The 13,346-nt window shown below is 38.2% G+C and overlaps 2 long non-coding RNA genes across 2 annotated transcripts in view; one reads left to right on the top strand and one right to left on the bottom strand.

Moving 5' to 3' along the window:
* The window catches only part of LOC132345726 (uncharacterized), a 95,966-nt gene that overhangs the window by 28,824 nt on the left and 53,796 nt on the right, over positions 1-13,346 (bottom strand). The gene's annotated exons all lie outside the window — the stretch shown is intronic.
* LOC112447543 (uncharacterized) overlaps positions 1-13,346 on the top strand; it is a 46,475-nt gene that overhangs the window by 32,418 nt on the left and 711 nt on the right. The window lies entirely within an intron of this gene.

Below are 13,346 nucleotides of genomic sequence, written 5' to 3'. Positions count from 1 at the left end.
AATTATTACTTCTGTACTTCAAATTAATACTTCATACTATTAAAATATATTCCAAATATATTTGGAAAAAATGTTTATTCCAATATTTATTCCAAATATATTTGGAATAAAAGTAAAAAATATATTCCAAATAAAAACCTCTTCTTTGTATCTGTGCTCATTTCATATACAAAGTTTCTTTTAAAACTTAAGAATCAAGCTATAGATTATGTTAACATTTTTTGAAAAATAACAGCAATTTACTTCCTCCAAAAAACTGATGAAATGGAGCAAAAATGCTGATGTTTCTCCTAATACTTACTCAAAACCTTTATAAAAGTTTACTTTATTCAAATGAAAGACAGTGATGCATGGACTGATTATTTAAGATATACAATACTGTTGTATACATAGATTGGCTTTAGGATTTTATCTCTACTTGCATTACTATCCCTTTCCATTTCCCAAATGTGTTTACAAGGTATACACACAACATTTTTCATTTACCTGTCCTCTTTTTCATTATCCTACTTCTAGCCTTTTAATCTTTGCAAACTAAGAAGATATTTGAGTATGTTTTTTATGAACCTATATATGCATATTTTGTTATCTTTCATGTAGCTTTGGAAGGTAAAAATTTCGGATAGTAATAGTACTGTCTGTCAATGCAACATGTACCAGGTAACCCCTAGAACACTTTGGGCTCTTAATAACCTTTGTAATACCATTAATGACATCATTATCATCAATCATGGGAGCTGTTCTCAGCTCTGATTCAATTAGTCCTAGCTTAAAAAGGATCTTCTCTTATGCCACTGGTTACTGTTCAAGCCTGATAGCTTCTCGTTTTCAAATACATCTGCTCTCTTTCAAGTAATTTTTGAGTGCCTTCCATACCTTTAATGGCGAAACCTACAGATTAGTGACAAAGAAGTTAATTGAAATGAGCTATCATTTACTAATGAGAGGGTGTTGGGTTCAGCCTGAGAATACTAACCTGCTTCCACATGACTAACCAGGATTTCACAAAAGTAAATCATCACTGAAATATAGTATTTCTCCTAATCACCTAATGATTCTATTTCTTGTATATAGACAAATGCACACAGGGTTCTCCATTATCTTTAGGAAGGTCACTCAGCAGTTATTAGAGTCAAGTAAATGAGCATTAAGCTGTCCTTCTCCAACACCATAAACTTACCTGCTTATATCCATTCTATAATTATGGAGCAGAAATGTACCATACAAAAAATGAGTTTTAGTGACAAATAATCTACAATGGTGTATAACCAGAAATAATCATTTATCCCTTTGAAAACCTAAAATGTGTCAGAACCAGAAAAATCTATTGAATCCATTTTCATCTATGGCATGCTTTGTTCAAATGAAAACTTATGTGGCAACATTTTATCTAAAAGAGATAAAAGTAAGTGATGTGAATGAAGCCAGATTGGGGAGGTTGGCTCTTTGAACTGCCTTTCCCTCCAGTGGTTCCAAAAGGAGTCCCACAGTCAACCCAGAGGTTTCAAGCAGCATGAAAACTGCTGTATTTGAAGGTTAATCCATGGGCTATTTTTCCTCCAGAGCATGTATCACCATACAACATACTATATATAATATCTTATTTTCTTACAATTAATCAAATGATTAGTGTACATTGAGATTTAAGCTGTATAAAGGGAGAGACCTTTTTATCTGCTTGATTCATAGTGTGTACTCAGTGAATATTTTTGTTGAATGAATGAATTAGTATATCCATGAATGAATATGTTTCCTAATTATTAGTTAATTAAAGTGATATGTCCCCAGGATTAAAAAAAAGGAAAGATAACAATCACTGATTCAAAAGAACAAATGAAGTAGTTGAAGCAGATAAAATGTCTGTAACAAAACATTTAATAAATGAAGCCATTACATAATGGATACCTTTCCAGTAGTACAGGAATGATGTAATCATGTGATAGGGCAGGGAAACTGGACCAAGTAGATCAGAAGATTCACTGGGGAGATGACTAGCTATGGGGCCTTAAATAATTGTCTTAACCTTTCTGGGCCTCAGTTTCCTCATATAAAGTCATGTCTTATAGCTAAGTGACCACTGATATCCCTTGGAGTTGTAGGCAGCAAAGAGATTTTGGACAGATGGAAAAAAATGGAGAGAGTAGCATAGAAACATTTACAGTACTATATATAAAATAAATAACCTGTGGGAATTTGCTGTATGAGTCAGGGAACTTAAACCAGGGCTCTGTAACCAGATGGGTAGGAAGGGGTGGGAGATGGGAGGGAGTTTAAGAGGGAGGGGACATATGTACACCTAAATGGATGATTCATGTTATGTCAGAAACCAATAAAATATGGTAAAGCAATTATATTAAAAAAATAAATACATGTATATATAATTGAACTAGCTAGGAGACAATCTCTGTGCAAATATGCCTTGAGAATTCAATCAGAAGATAAGCTCTTTTGAGTTCTATGTTACACAACACAGTGACATGGCTGAAGTTTAAATTTGATCAAGTAAAACTGAAGTTTAAAGAAAATATAACAAGAAGAAATTAATTTTCTAAGTATTTTTTTCCAATCCCACGTGCATAGAAATTCCTAAGTGGTGTATTGAAGAAATACCTCAAGTGGCATAACTTTGTCCTACACAGAGATACAGGTACGGGCAAGTTTTAGATCAGTTCAGTTCAGTCACTTGTGTCTGACTGTGACTCCGTGGACTACAGCACGCCAGGCCTCCCAGTCCATCATCAGCTTCCGGAGTTCACCTAAACTCATGTCATTGAGTCTGTGATGCCTTCCAACCATCTTATCCTCTGTTGTCCCATTCTCCTCCTGCCCTCAACTTTCCCAGTATCAGGGTCTTTTGAAATGAGTCAGCTCTTCGCATCATGTGGCCACAGTATTGGAGTTTTGGCTTCAAAATCAGTCCTTCTCATGAACACCTAGGAATGATCTCTTTTAGGATGGACTGATTGGATCTCTTTGCAGTCAAAGGGACTCTCAAGGGTCTTCACCAACACCACAGTTCAAAAGCATTAATTCTTCGGTGCTCAGCTTTCTTTATAGTCAAATTCTCACATCCATACATGACTACTAGAAAAACCACAGCCTTGACTAGACAGTTGACAAGCCAGACATCTAGGATGTCTGGCTCTAGGTGAGTGATCACACCATCATGAGTATCTGGGTCATGAAGACCTTTTTTTGTACAGTTCTTCTGTGTATTCTTGCCACCTCTTCTTTTGTTGACAAAGAAATGTCTCTGCTTTTTAACATGTTATCTAGGTTGGTCATAACTTTCCTTCCAAGGAGTAAGCATCTTTAATTTCATGCCTACAATCACCATCTGCAGTAACTTTGAGGCAAAAAAAAATTAAATAAAGTCAGCCACTGTTTCCCCATTTATTTGCCATAAAATGATGAGACCAGATGCCGTGATCTTAGTTTTCTGAATGCGTGAGCTTTAAGCCAACTTTTTCACTCTCCTCTTTCACTTTCATCGAGAGGTTCTTTAGTCCTTCTTCACTTTCTGCCATAAGGGTGGTGTCATCTATATCTGAGGTTACTGATATTTCTTCTGGCAATCTTGATTCCAGCTTGTGCTTCATCCAGCCCAGCATTTCTCATGATGTACTTTGCATATAAATTAAATAAGCAGAATGACAATATACAGCTTTGACATACTCCTTTTCCTATTTGGAACCAGTCTGTTGTTCTATGTCTAGTTCTAACTGTTGCTTCCTGACCAGCATATAGGTTTCTCAAGAGGCAGGTCAGGTGGTCTGGTATTCCTATTTCTTTCAGAATTTTCCACAGTTTATTATGATCCACATAGTTAAAGGCTTTGGCATAATCAATAAAGCAGAAATATACATTTTTCTGGAATACTCTTGCTTTTTCAATGATCCAGCAGAGGTTGGCAATTTGATCTCTGATTCCTCTGCCTTTTCTAAAAGCTTGAACATCTGGAAGTTCACGGTTCACATATTGCTGAAGCCTGGCTTGGAGAATTTTGAGCATTACTTTGCTAGCATGTGAGATGAGTACAATTGTTCAGTATGAGCATTCTCTGGCATTGCCTTTCTTTGGGATTGGAATGAAACAGACCTTTTCCAGTCCCGTGGCCACTGCTGAATTTTCCAAATTTGCTAGCATATTGAGTGAGCACTTTTTCCAGCATCATCTTTTAGGATTTGGAATAGCTCAACTGGAATTCCATGACCTCCACTACCTTTGTTCGTAGTGACACTTTTTAAGGCCCGCTTGACTTCACATTCTAGGATGTCTGGCTCTAGGTGAGTGATCACACCATCATGAGTATCTGGGTCATGAAGATCTTTTTTTGTACAGTTCTTCTGTGTATTCTTGCCACCTCTTCTTAATATCTTCTGCTTCTGGTAGGTCCTTACAATATCTTTCCTTTATTGAGCCCATCTTTGCATGAAATGTTCCCTTGGTATCTCTAATTTTCTTGAAGAGACCTCTAGTCTTTCCCATTCAATTATTTTCCTTATATCTTTGCAGTGAAGAAGGCTTTCTTATCTCTCCTTGCTACTCTTTGGAACTCTGCATTCAAATGGGTATATTTTTTCCTTTTCTCCTTTGCTTTTCACTTCTCTTCCTTTCACAGCTATTTGTAAGTCCTTGTCAGACAGTCATTTTGCTTTTTTGCATTTCTTTTTCTTGGGGATGGTCTTGCTCCTGTACAATGTCATGAACCTCTGTCCTTAATTCATCAGGCACTCTATCACTCTCTCTCTGTTTTTTTTTTTTTTTAATTTTATTTTATTTTTAAACTACAATATTGTATTAGTTTTGCCAAATATCGAAATGAATCCGCCACAGGTATACCTGTGTTCCCCATCCTGAGCCCTCCTCCCTCCTCCCTCCCCATACCCTCCCTCTGAGTCGTCCCAGTGCACCAGCCCCAAGCATCCAGTATCGTGCATTGAACCTGGACTGGCAACTCGTTTCATACATGATATTATACATGTTTCAATGCTATTCTCCCAAATCTCCCCACCCTTTTCCTCTCCCACAGAGTCCATAAGACTGATCTATACATCAGTGTCTCTTTTGCTGTCTCATATACAGGGTTATTGTTACTATCTTTCTAAATTCCATATATATGCGTTAGTATACTGTATTGGTGTTTTTCTTTCTGGCTTACTTCACTCTGCATAATAGGTTCCAGTTTCATCCATCTCATTAGAACTGATTCAAATGTATTCTTTTTAATGGCTGAGTAATACTCCATTGTGTATATGTACCATAGCTTTCTTATCCATTCACCTGCTGGTGGATATCTAGGTTTCTTCCATGTCCTGGCTATTATAAACAGTGCTGCAATGAACATTGGGGTACACGTGTCTCTTTCCCTTGATTGCTGGATCATAAGGCAGTTCTATTTCCAGTTTTTTAAGGAATCTCCACACTGTTCTCCATAGTGGCTGTACTAGTTTGCATTCCCACCAACAGTGTAAGAGAGTTCCCTTTTCTCCACATCCTCTCCAGCATTTATTGCTTGTAGACTTTTGGATTGCAGCCATTCTGACTGGCGTGAAATGGTACCTCATAGTGGTTTTGATTTGCATTTCTCTGATAATGAGTGATGTTGAGCATCTTTTCATGTGTTTGTTAGCCACCTGTATGTCTTCTTTGGAGAAATGTCTATTTAGTTCTTTGGCCCATTTTTTGATTGGGTCATTTATTTTTCTGGAGTTGAGCTGTAGGAGTTGCTTGTATATTTTTGAGATTAGTTGTTTGTCAGTTGCTTCATTTGCTATTATTTTCTCCCATTCTGAAGGCTGTCTTTTCACCTTGCTAATAGTTTCCTTTGTTGTGCAGAAGCTTTTAAGTTTAATTAGGTCCCATTTGTTTATTTTTGCTTTTATTTCCAATATTCTGGGAGGTGGGTCATAGAGGATCCTGCTGTGATGTATGTCAGAGAGTGTTTTGCCTATGTTTCCTCTAGGAGTTTTATAGTTTCTGGTCTTACATTGAGATCTTTAATCCATTTTGAGTTTATTTTTGTGTATGGTGTTAGAAAGTGGTCTAGTTCCATTCTTTTACAAGTGGTTGACCAGTTTTCCCAGCACCACTTGTTAAAGAGATTGTCTTTAATCCATTGTATATTCTTGCCTCCTTTGTCAAAGATAAGGTGTCCATAGGTGTGTGGATTTATCTCTGGGCTTTCTATTTTGTTCCATTGATCTATATTTCTGTCTTTGTGCCAGGACCATACTGTCTTGTTGACTGTGGCTTTGTAGTAGAGCCTGAAGTCAGGCAGGTTGATTCCTCCAGTTCCATTCTTCTTTCTCAAGATTGCTTTGGCTATTCGAGGTTTTTTGTATTTCCATAAAAATTGTGAAATTATTTGTTCTAGCTCTGTGAAGAATACCTTTGGTAGCTTGATATCAGATCTAGTCTCTTAAATCTTTTCTCACTTCCACTATATAATCATAAGGGATTTGATTTATGTCATACCTGAATGGTCTAGATTTTTCCACTTTCTTCAATTTAAGTCTGAATTTGGCAATAAGGAGTTCATGATCTGAGCTACAGTCAGCTCCAAGTCTTGTTTTTGCTAATTGTATAGAGCTTCTCCATCTTTGACTGCAAAGAATATAATCAACCTGATTTTGGTACTGGCCATCTGGTGATGTCCTTGTGTAGAATCTCCTCTTGTGTTGTTTGAAGAGGGTATTTGCTATGACCAGTGCATTCTCTTGGCAAAACTCTATTAGCCTTTGCCCTGCTTCATTCTGTACTCCAAGGCCAAATCTGCCTGTTATTCCAGGTGTTTGTTGATTTCCTACTTTTGCATTCCAGTCCCCTATAATGAAAAGGACATCTTTTTGGGGTGTTAGTTCTAGAAGGTCTTGTAGGTCTTCATAGAACCATTCAACTTCAGCTTCTTCAGCATTACTGGTTGGGGCATAGACTTGGATTACTGTGATATTGAATGGTTTGCCTTGGAAATTCATTCTGTCGTTTTTGAGATTGCATCCAAGTACTGCATTTTGGACTCTTTTGTTGATTATGATGGCAACTCCATTTCTTCTAAGGGATTCCTGCCCACAGTAGTAGATATAATGGTCATCTGAGTTAAATTCACCCATTCCAGTCCATTTTAGTTCGCTGATTCCTAGAATGTCAATGTTCAGTCTTGCCATCTCTTGTTTGACCACTTTCAATTTGTCTTGATTTTTGGACCTACCGTTCCAGGTTCCTGTGCAATATTGCTCTTTATAGCATCGGACCTTACTTCTGTCAGCAATCCCATCCACAACTGGTATTGGTTTTTCTTTGGCTCCATCCCTTCTTTCTTTCTGAACTTATTTCTCCACTGGTCTCCAGTAGCATTTTGGGCACCTACCGTCTGGTGAGTTCACCTTTCAGTGTCCTATCTTTTTGCCTTTTCATACTGCTCATGGGCTTCTCAAGGCAAGAATACTGAAGTGGTTTGCCATTCCCTTCTCTAGTGGACCACATTTTGTCAGTCTCCACCATGACCTGTCTGTCTTGGGTGACCCTACAAGGGCATGGCTTAGTTTTATTGAGTTAGACAAGGCTGTTGTCCATGTGATCAGATTGGCTAGTTGTCTGTGATTGTGGTTTCAGTCTGTCTGCCCTCTGATACCCTCTCTCAGCTCCTACAGTTTTACTGGGGTTTCTCTTACCTTGGAGGTGGGGTATCTCTTCACATCTGCTCCAGCAAAGTGCAGCCATTGCTCCTTACCTTGGACATAGAATATCTCCTCTTGGCTGCCACTCCTGACCTTGGATGTGGGATATCTCCTCTCTGCCACTCGCCAGTCCAGTGCCGAGCAGCCACCAGTAAACCAAATAAGAATTACTGTCTATTTTCTTTAAATCAACTATTTTATGTACAAATAATAAAGATACAGAAAAGTGTATAGAACAAAGTGTGTAGTTTATTGAAATTTTACACAGTGTACATGCGTACATAAACCACCACTAGGAAAAAACAAAAACCACCACTAGGAATAAGGAAATTGAATATGACAAGCACTGTAGATATTCAATACTGCTAATTATTACACACCTCAAAGGCAATAGTTATTCTAAATTCCACACAATAGATTCTTTGTTTTTTATTTCCATAAGTGGAATCATACTTTAGGTACTGCTTTTTTTCTTTCACTTAAGCATAAGTTTATGGGCTATAAAACTTCTACTGTAATGACCAATATATTTAGGTTTAAAGAATCTTACTATTTTCTATAAAACATTTGTTCTTTTTTTCCTTATTTTTGCCTTCTCATTGAGTGATCAGTATTTTAAAACTTATCGTTATTCCTTTTAATTATTGTTAATTATTTTTATTTTAGGTACATTTAGTGATTTAACCCTAAATCTTAGTCATGAATGTAATTCAGGATCCCTGTACATTCGTAAAAATTATTTAGAATACCAAAGATCTTTTGATAAGGTGAGCTATATATTTTGATTTTTACCATATTACTAGTTAAAATTTAGACAGTTTTAAACAACAGAATACATAAACATGTATACATTCATCCTAAGGCCAAGAATGCTGTCACATGTCATGTCACCTTGGAAAAGTAATGCTCAAAATTCTCCAAGCCAGGCTTTAGCAATATGTGAACCGTGAACTTCCAGATGTTCAAGCTGGTTTTAGAAGAGGCAGAGGAACCAGAGATCAAATTGCTAACATCCACTGGATCATGGAAAAAGCAGGAGAGTTCCAGAAAAACATCTATTTCTGCTTTATTGACTATGCCAAAGCCTTTGACTGTGTGGATCACAATAAACTGTGGAAAATTCTCAGAGAGATGGGAATACTAGACAACCTGACCTGCCTCTTGAGAAACCTATATGTAAGTTGGGAAGCAACAGTTAGAACTGGACATGGAACAACAGACTGGTTCCAAATAGGAAAAGGAGTACGTCAAGGCTGTATATTGCCACCCTGCTTATTTAACTTATATGCAGAGTACATCTTAGAAACGCTGGGCTGGAAGAAGCACAAGCTGGAATCAAGACTGCTGGAAGAAATATCAATAACCTCAGATATGCAGATGACACCACCCTTATGGCAGAAAGTGAAGAGGAACTAAAAAGCCTCTTGATGAAAGTGAAAGAGGAGAGTGAAAAAGTTGGCTTAAAGCTCAACATTCAGAAAACGAAGATCATGACATCTGGTCCCATCACTTCATGAGAAATAGATGGGGAAACAGTGGAAACAGTGTCAGACTTTATTTTTCTGGGCTCCAAAATCACTGCAGATGGTGACTGCAGCCATGAAATTAAAAGACGCTTACTCCTTGGAAGGAACGTTATGACCACCCTAGATAGCATAATCAAAAGCAGAGACATTACTATGCCAACAAAGGTCCGTATAGTCAAGGGTATGGTTTTTCCAGTGTTCATGTATGGATGTGAGAGTTGGACTGTGAAGAAACCTGAGCATCAAAGAATTGATGCTTTTGAACTGTGGTGTTGGGGAAGACTCTTGAGAGTCCCTTGGACTGCAAGGAGATCCAACCAGTCCATCCTAAAGGAGATCAGTCCTGGGTGTTCATTGGAAGGTGCTGAAGGTGAAACTCCAATACTTTGGCCACCTCATGTGAAGAGTGGACTCATTGGAAAAGACCCTGATGCTAGGAGGGATTGGGGGCAGGAGGAGAAGGGGATGATAGAGAATGAGATGGCTGAATGGCATCACTGACTTGATGGACATGAGTTTGGGTGAACTCCAGGAGTTGGTGTTGGACAGGGAGGCCTGGCGTGCTGTGATTCATGGGGTCGCAAAGAGTTGGACACGACTGAACTGAAAAATGAGAGCAAAAAATCAAATTACATGCTAAGTGTTTGAAAATAATTGTCACTGCATGGACCTTGGAAAGGCTCTCCTTTGAGAACTGCTACTTAGAGACCCAGCATACTTACATATCTTCTACTTACAGTGGAGTTTCATCATGAAAAATCCTCCTACAATGAAAATATCATAAATGAAAATGCATTTCATCTAGCTTACCAAACACTAGAGTTTAGCCTATATGATTTAAATATGCTAAGAGCACTTACGTTTAGCTTACAGTTGAGCAAAATCATCTAACAAAGCCTATATAGACAAAGCCTATATTTTCAAAAAAGTTTTAACTATCTCATGTAGTTTTTGGAATGCTGTACTGAAAGTGGAAAGCAGAATGGTTCTGTGGGTATAGGATAGCTGTAAGTGGCTTTGTTGTTTATCTTCGTGATTGCATAGCCACTTGCCTCATCTCACAAGTCTAATTTCTTCAGTGTATTCTGGAAATTGTATATGAAAGAATGGTAGAGGTTTCAGATGATGAAATTTTCCATTGGAGAGAGATGATTTTCTCCTCCACTAAAAATATAGAGGTGTGATGTTGTGATGTTCAGTGGAGTCTGAGAGAGATCACCTCAATCTAGCAGGAACTGAATTAAATAAAGCTGGTTTCAGTTTTAATAAGACTCAATTTATTTTTGATTCACACTAGATTGAATTCACCTAGATTGTTTTATACACAATCCCAGAAGACTTAGCAACCATTCTTGTCCTTCAGAAGATTTTGGATCATCTATCTAGCTTCTTGCTTTGTGAAATTTTGAAATTTGTCTCTGTGAAGAAAGGAAGTGTTCAGTGCACTGTGCAGCCAGAGGTGGAGAAGCTTTATACAGTCAGCAAAAACAAGAGCGGGACCTGACTGTAGCTCAGATCATGAACTCCTTATTGCCAAATTCAGACTTAAATTGAAGAAAGTAGGGAAAACCACTAGACCATTCAGGTATGACCTAAATAAAATCACTTACAATTATACAGTGAAACTGAGAAATAGATTTAAGGGACTAGATCTGATAGGCAGAGTGCCTGAAGAGCTATGGATGGAAGTTCATGACATTGCACAGGAGACAGGGATCAAGACCATCCCCAAGAAAAAGAAACACAAAAAGCAAAATGCATTCTGAGGAGGCCTTACAAATAGCTATGAAAAGAAGACAAGGGAAAAGCAAAGGAGAAAAATAAAGATATACCCATTTGAGTGCAGAGTTCCAAAGAATAGCAAGGAAAGATAAGAAAGCCTTCTTCGGGGATCAGTGCAAAGAAATAGAGGAAAATAATCTAATGGGAAAGACTTGAATCTCTTTAAGAAAATTAGAGATACCAAGGGAACATTTCATACAAAGATGGGCTCAATTAAGGAGAGAAATGGTATGGACCTAACAGAAGCAGAAGATATTAAGAAGAGGTGGCAAGAATACACAGAAGAACTATCAAAAAGATCTTCATGACTCAGATAATCATGATGGTGTGATCACTCACCTAGAGCCAGACATCCTAGAATGTGAAGTCAAGTGGGCCTTAGCAAGCATCACTGCAAAGTTAGGGGAGGTGATGGAATTCAGTTGAGCTATTTCAAATCCTAAAAGATGATGCTGTGAAAGTGCTGCACTCAATATACCAGCATATTTGGAAAACTCAGCAGTGGCCACGGGACTGAAAAAGGTCCGTTTTCACTGCAATCCCCAAAAAAGGCAATGCCAGAGAATGCTCAAAGTACCGCACAATTGCACTCATCTCACATGCTAGTAAAGTAATGCTCAAAATTCTCCAAGCCAGGCTTCAACAATACATGAACTCTGAACCTCCAGATGTTCAAGCCAGTTTTAGAAAAGGCAGAGGAACCAGAGATCAAAATGCCAACATCCGCTGGATTATCAAAAAAGCAAGAGAGTTCCAGAAAAACATCTATTTCTACTTTCTTGACTTTGCCAAAGCCTTTGACTGTGTGGATCACAATAAACCATGGAAAATTCTGAAAGAGATAGGAATACCAGACCACCTGACCTACCTCTTCAGAAATCTACCTGCCGATCCAGAAGCAACAGTTAGAATTGTACATGGAACAACAGACTGTTTCCAAATAGGAAAAGGAGTACATCAAGGTTGTATATCATCACCCTGCTTATTTAATTTATATGCAGAGTACATCATGAGAAATGCTGGGCTGGATGAAGCACAAGGTGGAATCAAGATTGCTGGGAGAAATATCAATAACCTAAAATACGCAGATGACACTACTCTTATGGCAGAAAGTGAAGAACTGAAGAGCCTCTTGATGAAAGTGAATGAGGAGCATGAAATAGCTGGCTTAAAGCTCAACATTCAGAAAACTAAGATCATGGCATCTGGTCCCATCACTGCATGGCAAATAGACAGGGAAACAGTAGAACCAGTGGCAGACTTTATTTATTTGTTTATTTATTTTGACTCCAAAATCACTGCAGATGGTAACTGCAGCCATGAAATTAAATGACACTTACTCCTTGGAAAAAACTTTATGACCAACCTAGATAGCATATTAAAAAGCAGAGACATTACTTTGCCAATAAAGGTCCGTCTAGTCAAGGCTATGGTTTTTCCATCGGTCAGGTATGGATGTGAGAGTTGGACTGAGAAATCTGAGTGCTGAAGAATTGATGCTTTTGAACTGTGGTGTTGGAGAAGACTCTTGGGAGTCCCTTGTACTGCAGGGAGTTCCAAACTCTCCATCCTAAAGGAAATCAGTTCTGAATATTCATTGGAAGGACTGATGCTGAAGGTGAAACTCCAATACTTTGCCCACCTGATTCGACAAACTGACTGAATGGAAAAGACCCTGATGCTGGGAAAGATTGACGGCAGGAGGAGAAGGGGCCAACAGAAGATGAGATGGTTTGATGGCATCACCGACTTGATGGACATGAGTTTGAGTACACTCCCGGAGTTGGTGATAGACAGGGAGGTCTGGCTTGCTGCAGTCCATGGTGTCACAAAAAGTCGGACACGACTGAGCAACTGAACTGAAGTGAACTGAGAGAGGTAGGTAGGTTACATGTTTGAGGACCCTCTCACTTTCAATTTGGTCACTCCAGCCCCATGCAGCTATTAAAATCTTCTATTATTTGCCTTTTCCTTGTCTAGTATTCTGTCCTCAGACCTCTGCCTGTGACAACCATTAGTAAATGTCTCTAGTAGAAGAGAACACTTGTTCCACAGCCTACTTCTAAGTGTTCCTCAACTCTGAAATTTCAATCATTTTAGTCCTTATTGTTTCAAGTTTTTAAGATCTTGAGTTGTTTATAAGAATTACAGGTGTTGCATTGATTACATTCTACCAATAGAAGCCACCAATACCTCTTCAAAGTTTGATTCTGTTCATTCTCTATCTTTTCCTCCGTTTCCAAGACTCCAATAAAAGATATTTCTGAATTTCTCCCTGTGTGCCCTGCATGTACTGTACCTTCTTCTCTTGTGTTTTCTTTCTCCTCTTCTCTCTGATTTTTAGTCTGGTTTATGTGAT

Source organism: Bos taurus, chromosome 7, assembly GCF_002263795.3.
Source record: "Bos taurus isolate L1 Dominette 01449 registration number 42190680 breed Hereford chromosome 7, ARS-UCD2.0, whole genome shotgun sequence".
Taxonomy (NCBI): Eukaryota; Metazoa; Chordata; class Mammalia; order Artiodactyla; family Bovidae; genus Bos; species Bos taurus.
This window is presented reverse-complemented; position numbering and strand designations above follow the sequence as displayed.